This window comes from Pseudophryne corroboree, chromosome 10, assembly GCF_028390025.1.
Source record: "Pseudophryne corroboree isolate aPseCor3 chromosome 10, aPseCor3.hap2, whole genome shotgun sequence".
Lineage (NCBI taxonomy): Eukaryota > Metazoa > Chordata > Amphibia > Anura > Myobatrachidae > Pseudophryne > Pseudophryne corroboree.
The window spans coordinates 148,068,058-148,083,635 of record NC_086453.1 but is presented as its reverse complement, the minus strand read 5'-3'; the positions used below and the strand labels follow the sequence as shown (position 1 = coordinate 148,083,635).

General features: G+C 39.7%; 5 pseudogenes; all 5 read right to left on the bottom strand.

Moving 5' to 3' along the window:
• Nucleotides 1-1,072: 1,072 nt before the first annotated feature.
• Nucleotides 1,073-1,193, bottom strand: LOC134968390 (5S ribosomal RNA; annotated as a pseudogene).
• A 3,016-nt stretch (nt 1,194-4,209) lies between these two features.
• LOC134968389 (5S ribosomal RNA) lies at nt 4,210-4,330 on the bottom strand (annotated as a pseudogene).
• A 3,017-nt stretch (nt 4,331-7,347) lies between these two features.
• On the bottom strand, nt 7,348-7,468 carry LOC134968388 (5S ribosomal RNA; annotated as a pseudogene).
• Nucleotides 7,469-10,483: 3,015 nt separating this feature from the next.
• Nucleotides 10,484-10,604, bottom strand: LOC134968387 (5S ribosomal RNA; annotated as a pseudogene).
• A 3,015-nt stretch (nt 10,605-13,619) lies between these two features.
• Nucleotides 13,620-13,740, bottom strand: LOC134968385 (5S ribosomal RNA; annotated as a pseudogene).
• Nucleotides 13,741-15,578: the final 1,838 nt, after the last annotated feature.

Below are 15,578 nucleotides of genomic sequence, written 5' to 3'. Positions count from 1 at the left end.
ACAGGCCCATGAAAGCTGATTTTCATTTTTTAAATAGGCAGTAGTCCCTGCAGCCAGGTTGCCCCTTCTATGAGGCTACTTCTGTGATGCTTCTATGATGCGACTTCTGTGACGTCACAATGAGCTTGCTTGGGTTTGGGTGTATAGGCTGCATTTGTTTACTGACAGCCACTTGAGGGAGACACACACCAGGAGATGCAGCATATCATTGGAGGCCGTTCCTTTCCTGCCTTTCCAGCAAACGCACACACCTCCTGCAGCCATTCTGGACACAAAACAGAGCTCTAAAACAGTGGGTTGAAAAACCAAAGCACAGAATAATAGTAAGTTTTGCATTTAGGAATTAGTTTTGAAGCAGGATATTTTGTTAGTTTGCTCTCAATTAGAATTCGGGACTGAAGCCTATGTAGGCCTCACATCCCGATAGCACCACAGCATATAAATTTGCCTTGGATAGAAGTAGGGAATTAAATGGAGACAAGAAGTAGACACAAAATGAGTCTCCACGGTCCACTTTTCTGGTTTTTTTTAGTCAATTGTTACATTTTTGTGATCAAACAATTGCATACAATTCTGAAACAATGGAACCCTTATTTCAAAATCCCCCTAAATCACTTTGGCAATACAGAAACAAGAGAAGAAAGGAGACTCTTTTTGGGAAGCACTCTTATACAGATAATAATGTATGGCTGATTGCCACAATAGCTAACTAAAATTCAATACTTTAATGATTTTCGTTAAAAAAATTAATTACTGAGGAGTTCAATAAGCGCCAATATCTGTTTAAATAGTGACATTGCGAAAATATGAAGAAAATATTTTTAATTAATAAGGTACAAATACCTAATGTAAGCCGAGATGGGTAGCTTTGTGATTTTGTGAAATAAAAAACACCAGCTATGGGACAACCTGTGGTCAAAAATATGTTTATTCAATATATATATATATGACCATCATTTGAAGACTGCTGTATATCCCAAACTGGGAATTAAATCCTAGCAGGTAGTTAAATCATAGGTCATGACCGATAAGCGAATCAATGCTCTATTCCAGTGACAAAGAGGGTAGCAAATACTTGCAGTACCAGGGTGTTCCTTGGTGGTCTCCCAGCCAAGTACTTGAACCGGCCCTCCACTGCTTGGCTTCCAAGATCAGATGAGATTGGGCATCTCCAGTGGGGTATGACCGCAGACCTTATGCTTACCCTTGTCACACTGTGTCCTTAATTGGGCACAGGTAAGAGCCAATTTGTGATATTGTATAGACCACAGGTGTCTAAGTAGCTGATGAAAAAGAATAAGGAGTTATTTCTCAAGGATATAGACAAAGACACAAATATCAGATACCCATCTAGATATTCACGGTAGAGGTGGTCGCAAATACAAGTAGAAAAACACACCTATTCTGCACAGATAATTAAGAATGTCTATAACGTCTACTTCTAGATTAAGCAGAAAAGGAGGCCTCCAAATTTGGACTCCAAGACCTCAAAATAGATGTATCCCACATATACTCAGGATTATGCAGTAAGGTATATCAAATTAGTGATATTCCAGCTCCAATGCCCCACCATAATTAACCTTCAAGCAGCGGGGAAACAGCACAACAGAATTTATGCCACATATATCATCAATTGAGTGTTTTTTAGAAGAGCACGGAATTCTGCATAGCACACATTAAGAATATATTCATGTGTTAGAATCCTCACACATACACTAATGGATTATGCAGTGGGATATATCTTGAACAGTAATATCTCTGACTCTGATGCCCCACCATGAATCACCTTCAGATAGCGGGGGAACAACACGAACAGTAAGTGTACCACATATATAATCAATTGGGTGTTTTCAAAAAAAGCATGAATTTATGCATTACATGTAGAAAAAACATTCATGTATTTAATAAGCCCCAAGAATGGTCGATGCCTCTGCATCTATGATTTTGGTAGCTAATAAGCATTTATCTACTTACTGTTGTTTTTTTATCTGTTGCTCATGCAAATAATGAGGTATTCTCTGTGCCTTCTGGGTATGAATTTATCATGCACAGAGAAAAAAAGAAGAAAAAGTGCTTGAGTCAGGATATTACCTAATCCGGTTATGCAATAGTTTTGTGGTGTCCTACTTGTATAAAGAAGAAATTAAGGGAGAACCTTGTGGAAGGTGCTGGCCGCGTCTGCCCGCGTGTTGCCTGCTGCTGTACTCCGGCCGCACTGTTCTTCCTGTTAGGCTGGTTCCCGTAGCGACGGACTCTGCCGTGGTCGGCTAGTTGCGGTCACGTGTGCGCATCACGTGACCGTGAGGTTATTGCCTCTCTTACCTTCTGCCTTTTTTTTTTTTTTAGTGGGAGTCGTTTTGTTGCTATAGAGTTTTGTCAATAATAGTTTCCTCCCGAATAGTTTCAAGTCTTTTTCCCATCTGAACCTTTCAAAATGCCCTGTGGGAGAGAATGTCAGGCCTTTACTCAATATGGATTTCTGTGAATCTGTAAGTGAGTGCTCGGAAAGATTAATAATTTTAAGTTTATTGTCATGTTGTTTGTTTTCCTCACTGGTCAGCAGATTGGTGGTTGTCATCTCCTCCGAGTGTTTCGGGTCTGAGGGGGTGAGAAATCCCATTGTTGTTGTCCTCTTCTTCCTCTTCCGCCCCCTCCTCGTCTTCCTCCTCTTTGTCTTCCCCGTGTCCTCCCGGATCGGGGGTCCCCTAAAAAAGATGATGAAGTGGATGGGGAAGGGTTATATTGGTTGATGCTTGCCTGTCCTCTGGAACTCTGATGTTTTTCGGGTATGTAGTCTGCAGTGTCTTCTGTCCCTGATGTTTCTGCTTCTGAGGATGAGTAGTCACCTGTATATTGAGCTGTATTTCTTTTCCAGGTGGCCCTTTGCCATTTGAAGACTCTTCCAGAAGCAAAATCCTTTTTATCTCTGGCGTACTTGGTTCGTTTCCGGTCAATAATAGACTGTTCGTATGCCTGTAATTCTTGTTTGTTGTGCTCAAAACACTTCTGAAATTGCAAGTCCTTTTCCCAAGTTTCTAGTTTCTTACCTAATTCTTCCAGATCACGCTCGCATTCCTCCAATATCAGATTATTATGTTTGGTTAAAATGTTCATTAAATCACTAGAACATTTGAGGAGAGTGTTTTCCCATTCCTTCTTTAAATTCTCACTCGCTAAGTCGAAGGCCGGAAAAATTCTTGGACGGAGGCCTCTAGGAGATATTTTGTTTTTAATATAGTTTTCTAGTGTTGTAAGATCCCAAGTGGTCCGAATTTGTTTTCGTAACAAAGCATTTAATTTATGAAAGTCAGTTTCCCAACTAATATGGGGTTCATTATCAGTTATTTCGCTCGGGAAGATGTCATCTAAATTATCCTTATTTTTACGTCTTGAACTCAGCTCTTGTTTGAGATTAAAACTCATATTATATGAGAGAACTCCTGAAAAAGTGAAGTTTAAGGAGCAGAGATTCCTAAAGGAGGAATATCCGCTGCCTTTATATTACCGTGCAGGTATTTCCGGGAAGACTGGGAACCAGTCACAAATACAGGTATTTGAAAAACAAAAGGATTGGAAACCGCACTGGTGTAGTAAGTGTATATGTGAAATGATAAACTATCTGTAATTAGCTGATAATAGAATTCAAGGTATAAATCCTCATTTAGGGAAGCAGACACTTAAGGTAATACACTCCTTGTTTTTATGTGTCAAAAAGACTGCCCATCAGCGGTGCTCCCACGAGTCAAAAATATATTGTAAACACAGAAACAAGAGAAGAAAGGAGACTCTTTTTGGGAAGCACTCTTATACAGATAATAATGTATGGCTGATTGCCACAATAGCTAACTAAAATTCAATACTTTAATGATTTTCGTTAAAAAAATTAATTACTGAGGAGTTCAATAAGCGCCAATATCTGTTTAAATAGTGACATTGCGAAAATATGAAGAAAATATTTTTAATTAATAAGGTACAAATACCTAATGTAAGCCGAGATGGGTAGCTTTGTGATTTTGTGAAATAAAAAACACCAGCTATGGGACAACCTGTGGTCAAAAATATGTTTATTCAATATATATATATATGACCATCATTTGAAGACTGCTGTATATCCCAAACTGGGAATTAAATCCTAGCAGGTAGTTAAATCATAGGTCATGACCGATAAGCGAATCAATGCTCTATTCCAGTGACAAAGAGGGTAGCAAATACTTGCAGTACCAGGGTGTTCCTTGGTGGTCTCCCAGCCAAGTACTTGAACCGGCCCTCCACTGCTTGGCTTCCAAGATCAGATGAGATTGGGCATCTCCAGTGGGGTATGACCGCAGACCTTATGCTTACCCTTGTCACACTGTGTCCTTAATTGGGCACAGGTAAGAGCCAATTTGTGATATTGTATAGACCACAGGTGTCTAAGTAGCTGATGAAAAAGAATAAGGAGTTATTTCTCAAGGATATAGACAAAGACACAAATATCAGATACCCATCTAGATATTCACGGTAGAGGTGGTCGCAAATACAAGTAGAAAAACACACCTATTCTGCACAGATAATTAAGAATGTCTATAACGTCTACTTCTAGATTAAGCAGAAAAGGAGGCCTCCAAATTTGGACTCCAAGACCTCAAAATAGATGTATCCCACATATACTCAGGATTATGCAGTAAGGTATATCAAATTAGTGATATTCCAGCTCCAATGCCCCACCATAATTAACCTTCAAGCAGCGGGGAAACAGCACAACAGAATTTATGCCACATATATCATCAATTGAGTGTTTTTTAGAAGAGCACGGAATTCTGCATAGCACACATTAAGAATATATTCATGTGTTAGAATCCTCACACATACACTAATGGATTATGCAGTGGGATATATCTTGAACAGTAATATCTCTGACTCTGATGCCCCACCATGAATCACCTTCAGATAGCGGGGGAACAACACGAACAGTAAGTGTACCACATATATAATCAATTGGGTGTTTTCAAAAAAAGCATGAATTTATGCATTACATGTAGAAAAAACATTCATGTATTTAATAAGCTCCAAGAATGGTCGATGCCTCTGCATCTATGATTTTGGTAGCTAATAAGCATTTATCTACTTACTGTTGTTTTTTTATCTGTTGCTCATGCAAATAATGAGGTATTCTCTGTGCCTTCTGGGTATGAATTTATCATGCACAGAGAAAAAAGAAGAAAAAGTGCTTGAGTCAGGATATTACCTAATCCGGTTATGCAATAGTTTTGTGGTGTCCTACTTGTATAAAGAAGAAATTAAGGGAGAACCTTGTGGAAGGTGCTGGCCGCGTCTGCCCGCGTGTTGCCTGCTGCTGTACTCCGGCCGCACTGTTCTTCCTGTTAGGCTGGTTCCCGTAGCGACGGACTCTGCCGTGGTCGGCTAGTTGCGGTCACGTGTGCGCATCACGTGACCGTGAGGTTATTGCCTCTCTTACCTTCTGCCTTTTTTTTTTTTTTAGTGGGAGTCGTTTTGTTGCTATAGAGTTTTGTCAATAATAGTTTCCTCCCGAATAGTTTCAAGTCTTTTTCCCATCTGAACCTTTCAAAATGCCCTGTGGGAGAGAATGTCAGGCCTTTACTCAATATGGATTTCTGTGAATCTGTAAGTGAGTGCTCGGAAAGATTAATAATTTTAAGTTTATTGTCATGTTGTTTGTTTTCCTCACTGGTCAGCAGATTGGTGGTTGTCATCTCCTCCGAGTGTTTCGGGTCTGAGGGGGTGAGAAATCCCATTGTTGTTGTCCTCTTCTTCCTCTTCCGCCCCCTCCTCGTCTTCCTCCTCTTTGTCTTCCCCGTGTCCTCCCGGATCGGGGGTCCCCTAAAAAAGATGATGAAGTGGATGGGGAAGGGTTATATTGGTTGATGCTTGCCTGTCCTCTGGAACTCTGATGTTTTTCGGGTATGTAGTCTGCAGTGTCTTCTGTCCCTGATGTTTCTGCTTCTGAGGATGAGTAGTCACCTGTATATTGAGCTGTATTTCTTTTCCAGGTGGCCCTTTGCCATTTGAAGACTCTTCCAGAAGCAAAATCCTTTTTATCTCTGGCGTACTTGGTTCGTTTCCGGTCAATAATAGACTGTTCGTATGCCTGTAATTCTTGTTTGTTGTGCTCAAAACACTTCTGAAATTGCAAGTCCTTTTCCCAAGTTTCTAGTTTCTTACCTAATTCTTCCAGATCACGCTCGCATTCCTCCAATATCAGATTATTATGTTTGGTTAAAATGTTCATTAAATCACTAGAACATTTGAGGAGAGTGTTTTCCCATTCCTTCTTTAAATTCTCACTCGCTAAGTCGAAGGCCGGAAAAATTCTTGGACGGAGGCCTCTAGGAGATATTTTGTTTTTAATATAGTTTTCTAGTGTTGTAAGATCCCAAGTGGTCCGAATTTGTTTTCGTAACAAAGCATTTAATTTATGAAAGTCAGTTTCCCAACTAATATGGGGTTCATTATCAGTTATTTCGCTCGGGAAGATGTCATCTAAATTATCCTTATTTTTACGTCTTGAACTCAGCTCTTGTTTGAGATTAAAACTCATATTATATGAGAGAACTCCTGAAAAAGTGAAGTTTAAGGAGCAGAGATTCCTAAAGGAGGAATATCCGCTGCCTTTATATTACCGTGCAGGTATTTCCGGGAAGACTGGGAACCAGTCACAAATACAGGTATTTGAAAAACAAAAGGATTGGAAACCGCACTGGTGTAGTAAGTGTATATGTGAAATGATAAACTATCTGTAATTAGCTGATAATAGAATTCAAGGTATAAATCCTCATTTAGGGAAGCAGACACTTAAGGTAATACACTCCTTGTTTTTATGTGTCAAAAAGACTGCCCATCAGCGGTGCTCCCACGAGTCAAAAATATATTGTAAACACAGAAACAAGAGAAGAAAGGAGACTCTTTTTGGGAAGCACTCTTATACAGATAATAATGTATGGCTGATTGCCACAATAGCTAACTAAAATTCAATACTTTAATGATTTTCGTTAAAAAAATTAATTACTGAGGAGTTCAATAAGCGCCAATATCTGTTTAAATAGTGACATTGCGAAAATATGAAGAAAATATTTTTAATTAATAAGGTACAAATACCTAATGTAAGCCGAGATGGGTAGCTTTGTGATTTTGTGAAATAAAAAACACCAGCTATGGGACAACCTGTGGTCAAAAATATGTTTATTCAATATATATATATATATGACCATCATTTGAAGACTGCTGTATATCCCAAACTGGGAATTAAATCCTAGCAGGTAGTTAAATCATAGGTCATGACCGATAAGCGAATCAATGCTCTATTCCAGTGACAAAGAGGGTAGCAAATACTTGCAGTACCAGGGTGTTCCTTGGTGGTCTCCCAGCCAAGTACTTGAACCGGCCCTCCACTGCTTGGCTTCCAAGATCAGATGAGATTGGGCATCTCCAGTGGGGTATGACCGCAGACCTTATGCTTACCCTTGTCACACTGTGTCCTTAATTGGGCACAGGTAAGAGCCAATTTGTGATATTGTATAGACCACAGGTGTCTAAGTAGCTGATGAAAAAGAATAAGGAGTTATTTCTCAAGGATATAGACAAAGACACAAATATCAGATACCCATCTAGATATTCACGGTAGAGGTGGTCGCAAATACAAGTAGAAAAACACACCTATTCTGCACAGATAATTAAGAATGTCTATAACGTCTACTTCTAGATTAAGCAGAAAAGGAGGCCTCCAAATTTGGACTCCAAGACCTCAAAATAGATGTATCCCACATATACTCAGGATTATGCAGTAAGGTATATCAAATTAGTGATATTCCAGCTCCAATGCCCCACCATAATTAACCTTCAAGCAGCGGGGAAACAGCACAACAGAATTTATGCCACATATATCATCAATTGAGTGTTTTTTAGAAGAGCACGGAATTCTGCATAGCACACATTAAGAATATATTCATGTGTTAGAATCCTCACACATACACTAATGGATTATGCAGTGGGATATATCTTGAACAGTAATATCTCTGACTCTGATGCCCCACCATGAATCACCTTCAGATAGCGGGGGAACAACACGAACAGTAAGTGTACCACATATATAATCAATTGGGTGTTTTCAAAAAAAGCATGAATTTATGCATTACATGTAGAAAAAACATTCATGTATTTAATAAGCTCCAAGAATGGTCGATGCCTCTGCATCTATGATTTTGGTAGCTAATAAGCATTTATCTACTTACTGTTGTTTTTTTATCTGTTGCTCATGCAAATAATGAGGTATTCTCTGTGCCTTCTGGGTATGAATTTATCATGCACAGAGAAAAAAGAAGAAAAAGTGCTTGAGTCAGGATATTACCTAATCCGGTTATGCAATAGTTTTGTGGTGTCCTACTTGTATAAAGAAGAAATTAAGGGAGAACCTTGTGGAAGGTGCTGGCCGCGTCTGCCCGCGTGTTGCCTGCTGCTGTACTCCGGCCGCACTGTTCTTCCTGTTAGGCTGGTTCCCGTAGCGACGGACTCTGCCGTGGTCGGCTAGTTGCGGTCACGTGTGCGCATCACGTGACCGTGAGGTTATTGCCTCTCTTACCTTCTGCCTTTTTTTTTTTTTTAGTGGGAGTCGTTTTGTTGCTATAGAGTTTTGTCAATAATAGTTTCCTCCCGAATAGTTTCAAGTCTTTTTCCCATCTGAACCTTTCAAAATGCCCTGTGGGAGAGAATGTCAGGCCTTTACTCAATATGGATTTCTGTGAATCTGTAAGTGAGTGCTCGGAAAGATTAATAATTTTAAGTTTATTGTCATGTTGTTTGTTTTCCTCACTGGTCAGCAGATTGGTGGTTGTCATCTCCTCCGAGTGTTTCGGGTCTGAGGGGATGAGAAATCCCATTGTTGTTGTCCTCTTCTTCCTCTTCCGCCCCCTCCTCGTCTTCCTCCTCTTTGTCTTCCCCGTGTCCTCCCGGATCGGGGGTCCCCTAAAAAAGATGATGAAGTGGATGGGGAAGGGTTATATTGGTTGATGCTTGCCTGTCCTCTGGAACTCTGATGTTTTTCGGGTATGTAGTCTGCAGTGTCTTCTGTCCCTGATGTTTCTGCTTCTGAGGATGAGTAGTCACCTGTATATTGAGCTGTATTTCTTTTCCAGGTGGCCCTTTGCCATTTGAAGACTCTTCCAGAAGCAAAATCCTTTTTATCTCTGGCGTACTTGGTTCGTTTCCGGTCAATAATAGACTGTTCGTATGCCTGTAATTCTTGTTTGTTGTGCTCAAAACACTTCTGAAATTGCAAGTCCTTTTCCCAAGTTTCTAGTTTCTTACCTAATTCTTCCAGATCACGCTCGCATTCCTCCAATATCAGATTATTATGTTTGGTTAAAATGTTCATTAAATCACTAGAACATTTGAGGAGAGTGTTTTCCCATTCCTTCTTTAAATTCTCACTCGCTAAGTCGAAGGCCGGAAAAATTCTTGGACGGAGGCCTCTAGGAGATATTTTGTTTTTAATATAGTTTTCTAGTGTTGTAAGATCCCAAGTGGTCCGAATTTGTTTTCGTAACAAAGCATTTAATTTATGAAAGTCAGTTTCCCAACTAATATGGGGTTCATTATCAGTTATTTCGCTCGGGAAGATGTCATCTAAATTATCCTTATTTTTACGTCTTGAACTCAGCTCTTGTTTGAGATTAAAACTCATATTATATGAGAGAACTCCTGAAAAAGTGAAGTTTAAGGAGCAGAGATTCCTAAAGGAGGAATATCCGCTGCCTTTATATTACCGTGCAGGTATTTCCGGGAAGACTGGGAACCAGTCACAAATACAGGTATTTGAAAAACAAAAGGATTGGAAACCGCACTGGTGTAGTAAGTGTATATGTGAAATGATAAACTATCTGTAATTAGCTGATAATAGAATTCAAGGTATAAATCCTCATTTAGGGAAGCAGACACTTAAGGTAATACACTCCTTGTTTTTATGTGTCAAAAAGACTGCCCATCAGCGGTGCTCCCACGAGTCAAAAATATATTGTAAACACAGAAACAAGAGAAGAAAGGAGACTCTTTTTGGGAAGCACTCTTATACAGATAATAATGTATGGCTGATTGCCACAATAGCTAACTAAAATTCAATACTTTAATGATTTTCGTTAAAAAAATTAATTACTGAGGAGTTCAATAAGCGCCAATATCTGTTTAAATAGTGACATTGCGAAAATATGAAGAAAATATTTTTAATTAATAAGGTACAAATACCTAATGTAAGCCGAGATGGGTAGCTTTGTGATTTTGTGAAATAAAAAACACCAGCTATGGGACAACCTGTGGTCAAAAATATGTTTATTCAATATATATATATATGACCATCATTTGAAGACTGCTGTATATCCCAAACTGGGAATTAAATCCTAGCAGGTAGTTAAATCATAGGTCATGACCGATAAGCGAATCAATGCTCTATTCCAGTGACAAAGAGGGTAGCAAATACTTGCAGTACCAGGGTGTTCCTTGGTGGTCTCCCAGCCAAGTACTTGAACCGGCCCTCCACTGCTTGGCTTCCAAGATCAGATGAGATTGGGCATCTCCAGTGGGGTATGACCGCAGACCTTATGCTTACCCTTGTCACACTGTGTCCTTAATTGGGCACAGGTAAGAGCCAATTTGTGATATTGTATAGACCACAGGTGTCTAAGTAGCTGATGAAAAAGAATAAGGAGTTATTTCTCAAGGATATAGACAAAGACACAAATATCAGATACCCATCTAGATATTCACGGTAGAGGTGGTCGCAAATACAAGTAGAAAAACACACCTATTCTGCACAGATAATTAAGAATGTCTATAACGTCTACTTCTAGATTAAGCAGAAAAGGAGGCCTCCAAATTTGGACTCCAAGACCTCAAAATAGATGTATCCCACATATACTCAGGATTATGCAGTAAGGTATATCAAATTAGTGATATTCCAGCTCCAATGCCCCACCATAATTAACCTTCAAGCAGCGGGGAAACAGCACAACAGAATTTATGCCACATATATCATCAATTGAGTGTTTTTTAGAAGAGCACGGAATTCTGCATAGCACACATTAAGAATATATTCATGTGTTAGAATCCTCACACATACACTAATGGATTATGCAGTGGGATATATCTTGAACAGTAATATCTCTGACTCTGATGCCCCACCATGAATCACCTTCAGATAGCGGGGGAACAACACGAACAGTAAGTGTACCACATATATAATCAATTGGGTGTTTTCAAAAAAAGCATGAATTTATGCATTACATGTAGAAAAAACATTCATGTATTTAATAAGCTCCAAGAATGGTCGATGCCTCTGCATCTATGATTTTGGTAGCTAATAAGCATTTATCTACTTACTGTTGTTTTTTTATCTGTTGCTCATGCAAATAATGAGGTATTCTCTGTGCCTTCTGGGTATGAATTTATCATGCACAGAGAAAAAAGAAGAAAAAGTGCTTGAGTCAGGATATTACCTAATCCGGTTATGCAATAGTTTTGTGGTGTCCTACTTGTATAAAGAAGAAATTAAGGGAGAACCTTGTGGAAGGTGCTGGCCGCGTCTGCCCGCGTGTTGCCTGCTGCTGTACTCCGGCCGCACTGTTCTTCCTGTTAGGCTGGTTCCCGTAGCGACGGACTCTGCCGTGGTCGGCTAGTTGCGGTCACGTGTGCGCATCACGTGACCGTGAGGTTATTGCCTCTCTTACCTTCTGCCTTTTTTTTTTTTTTAGTGGGAGTCGTTTTGTTGCTATAGAGTTTTGTCAATAATAGTTTCCTCCCGAATAGTTTCAAGTCTTTTTCCCATCTGAACCTTTCAAAATGCCCTGTGGGAGAGAATGTCAGGCCTTTACTCAATATGGATTTCTGTGAATCTGTAAGTGAGTGCTCGGAAAGATTAATAATTTTAAGTTTATTGTCATGTTGTTTGTTTTCCTCACTGGTCAGCAGATTGGTGGTTGTCATCTCCTCCGAGTGTTTCGGGTCTGAGGGGGTGAGAAATCCCATTGTTGTTGTCCTCTTCTTCCTCTTCCGCCCCCTCCTCGTCTTCCTCCTCTTTGTCTTCCCCGTGTCCTCCCGGATCGGGGGTCCCCTAAAAAAGATGATGAAGTGGATGGGGAAGGGTTATATTGGTTGATGCTTGCCTGTCCTCTGGAACTCTGATGTTTTTCGGGTATGTAGTCTGCAGTGTCTTCTGTCCCTGATGTTTCTGCTTCTGAGGATGAGTAGTCACCTGTATATTGAGCTGTATTTCTTTTCCAGGTGGCCCTTTGCCATTTGAAGACTCTTCCAGAAGCAAAATCCTTTTTATCTCTGGCGTACTTGGTTCGTTTCCGGTCAATAATAGACTGTTCGTATGCCTGTAATTCTTGTTTGTTGTGCTCAAAACACTTCTGAAATTGCAAGTCCTTTTCCCAAGTTTCTAGTTTCTTACCTAATTCTTCCAGATCACGCTCGCATTCCTCCAATATCAGATTATTATGTTTGGTTAAAATGTTCATTAAATCACTAGAACATTTGAGGAGAGTGTTTTCCCATTCCTTCTTTAAATTCTCACTCGCTAAGTCGAAGGCCGGAAAAATTCTTGGACGGAGGCCTCTAGGAGATATTTTGTTTTTAATATAGTTTTCTAGTGTTGTAAGATCCCAAGTGGTCCGAATTTGTTTTCGTAACAAAGCATTTAATTTATGAAAGTCAGTTTCCCAACTAATATGGGGTTCATTATCAGTTATTTCGCTCGGGAAGATGTCATCTAAATTATCCTTATTTTTACGTCTTGAACTCAGCTCTTGTTTGAGATTAAAACTCATATTATATGAGAGAACTCCTGAAAAAGTGAAGTTTAAGGAGCAGAGATTCCTAAAGGAGGAATATCCGCTGCCTTTATATTACCGTGCAGGTATTTCCGGGAAGACTGGGAACCAGTCACAAATACAGGTATTTGAAAAACAAAAGGATTGGAAACCGCACTGGTGTAGTAAGTGTATATGTGAAATGATAAACTATCTGTAATTAGCTGATAATAGAATTCAAGGTATAAATCCTCATTTAGGGAAGCAGACACTTAAGGTAATACACTCCTTGTTTTTATGTGTCAAAAAGACTGCCCATCAGCGGTGCTCCCACGAGTCAAAAATATATTGTAAACACAGAAACAAGAGAAGAAAGGAGACTCTTTTTGGGAAGCACTCTTATACAGATAATAATGTATGGCTGATTGCCACAATAGCTAACTAAAATTCAATACTTTAATGATTTTCGTTAAAAAAATTAATTACTGAGGAGTTCAATAAGCGCCAATATCTGTTTAAATAGTGACATTGCGAAAATATGAAGAAAATATTTTTAATTAATAAGGTACAAATACCTAATGTAAGCCGAGATGGGTAGCTTTGTGATTTTGTGAAATAAAAAACACCAGCTATGGGACAACCTGTGGTCAAAAATATGTTTATTCAATATATATATATATGACCATCATTTGAAGACTGCTGTATATCCCAAACTGGGAATTAAATCCTAGCAGGTAGTTAAATCATAGGTCATGACCGATAAGCGAATCAATGCTCTATTCCAGTGACAAAGAGGGTAGCAAATACTTGCAGTACCAGGGTGTTCCTTGGTGGTCTCCCAGCCAAGTACTTGAACCGGCCCTCCACTGCTTGGCTTCCAAGATCAGATGAGATTGGGCATCTCCAGTGGGGTATGACCGCAGACCTTATGCTTACCCTTGTCACACTGTGTCCTTAATTGGGCACAGGTAAGAGCCAATTTGTGATATTGTATAGACCACAGGTGTCTAAGTAGCTGATGAAAAAGAATAAGGAGTTATTTCTCAAGGATATAGACAAAGACACAAATATCAGATACCCATCTAGATATTCACGGTAGAGGTGGTCGCAAATACAAGTAGAAAAACACACCTATTCTGCACAGATAATTAAGAATGTCTATAACGTCTACTTCTAGATTAAGCAGAAAAGGAGGCCTCCAAATTTGGACTCCAAGACCTCAAAATAGATGTATCCCACATATACTCAGGATTATGCAGTAAGGTATATCAAATTAGTGATATTCCAGCTCCAATGCCCCACCATAATTAACCTTCAAGCAGCGGGGAAACAGCACAACAGAATTTATGCCACATATATCATCAATTGAGTGTTTTTTAGAAGAGCACGGAATTCTGCATAGCACACATTAAGAATATATTCATGTGTTAGAATCCTCACACATACACTAATGGATTATGCAGTGGGATATATCTTGAACAGTAATATCTCTGACTCTGATGCCCCACCATGAATCACCTTCAGATAGCGGGGGAACAACACGAACAGTAAGTGTACCACATATATAATCAATTGGGTGTTTTCAAAAAAAGCATGAATTTATGCATTACATGTAGAAAAAACATTCATGTATTTAATAAGCTCCAAGAATGGTCGATGCCTCTGCATCTATGATTTTGGTAGCTAATAAGCATTTATCTACTTACTGTTGTTTTTTTATCTGTTGCTCATGCAAATAATGAGGTATTCTCTGTGCCTTCTGGGTATGAATTTATCATGCACAGAGAAAAAAGAAGAAAAAGTGCTTGAGTCAGGATATTACCTAATCCGGTTATGCAATAGTTTTGTGGTGTCCTACTTGTATAAAGAAGAAATTAAGGGAGAACCTTGTGGAAGGTGCTGGCCGCGTCTGCCCGCGTGTTGCCTGCTGCTGTACTCCGGCCGCACTGTTCTTCCTGTTAGGCTGGTTCCCGTAGCGACGGACTCTGCCGTGGTCGGCTAGTTGCGGTCACGTGTGCGCATCACGTGACCGTGAGGTTATTGCCTCTCTTACCTTCTGCCTTTTTTTTTTTTTTAGTGGGAGTCGTTTTGTTGCTATAGAGTTTTGTCAATAATAGTTTCCTCCCGAATAGTTTCAAGTCTTTTTCCCATCTGAACCTTTCAAAATGCCCTGTGGGAGAGAATGTCAGGCCTTTACTCAATATGGATTTCTGTGAATCTGTAAGTGAGTGCTCGGAAAGATTAATAATTTTAAGTTTATTGTCATGTTGTTTGTTTTCCTCACTGGTCAGCAGATTGGTGGTTGTCATCTCCTCCGAGTGTTTCGGGTCTGAGGGGGTGAGAAATCCCATTGTTGTTGTCCTCTTCTTCCTCTTCCGCCCCCTCCTCGTCTTCCTCCTCTTTGTCTTCCCCGTGTCCTCCCGGATCGGGGGTCCCCTAAAAAAGATGATGAAGTGGATGGGGAAGGGTTATATTGGTTGATGCTTGCCTGTCCTCTGGAACTCTGATGTTTTTCGGGTATGTAGTCTGCAGTGTCTTCTGTCCCTGATGTTTCTGCTTCTGAGGATGAGTAGTCACCTGTATATTGAGCTGTATTTCTTTTCCAGGTGGCCCTTTGCCATTTGAAGACTCTTCCAGAAGCAAAATCCTTTTTATCTCTGGCGTACTTGGTTCGTTTCCGGTCAATAATAGACTGTTCGTATGCCTGTAATTCTTGTTTGTTGTGCTCAAAACACTTCTGAAATTGCAAGTCCTTTTCCCAAG